The following is a 586-nucleotide window of genomic DNA, read 5'->3' as shown; positions in this document are numbered from 1 at the left end:
CCATATATAACTAGGTAGACAGATATCCACATATATATAAATAAACATATATAAGTCTATGCCGATACATTTGAGAGTCTTCTCACACCATTTGATTAGCTTTTTAGAAAAAATAAAATGTGATCCCTATCAAAATAACATAATTTAAATATTTAAAAATAAAATATCAAACTGTTAAAGTATTAAAAATAGTGTTACATTTGTATATAATTCTGGGGTAAAGTATTTTTAAACTGACCACAAATAAGCTATAAAGAAAAATGTTCTGCATTTATCTATATAAACATTAAAACTTTTTTGCATATTAAACCTCACCTCAAATATCAATTAAGAATACATCTGCAATGTATGATCAACAGATGGTTTATTTCCTTAAAATAGAAAGAGATCTTAGAAATCAGTAAGAAAAAGCACACTTCAGTAGAAAAGTAGACAGAAATTACAAACAGGTTTCAGGAGGAATAAAATAGATGACCATTAAACTTAGGAAAAAATGGTCAACTTCAGTTGTAAAAACAGAAATGCAAATTACAAGAAAATATTAATATTTTTACCATTAAATTGGCAAAGATTAACAAAAAATAAA

General features: G+C 24.9%; 1 protein-coding gene across 1 annotated transcript in view; it reads right to left on the bottom strand.

Annotated features, from left to right (window-relative positions):
* The window catches only part of SPEF2 (sperm flagellar 2), a 209458-nt gene that overhangs the window by 83255 nt on the left and 125617 nt on the right, over positions 1-586 (bottom strand). The window lies entirely within an intron of this gene.

The sequence above is a fragment of the Propithecus coquereli genome, unplaced genomic scaffold (genome assembly GCF_000956105.1).
Source record: "Propithecus coquereli isolate 6110/MARCELLA unplaced genomic scaffold, Pcoq_1.0 Scaffold809, whole genome shotgun sequence".
Lineage (NCBI taxonomy): Eukaryota > Metazoa > Chordata > Mammalia > Primates > Indriidae > Propithecus > Propithecus coquereli.
The sequence above is the reverse complement of the archived record's forward strand: the minus strand, read 5'-3'. Positions and strand labels throughout refer to the sequence as shown.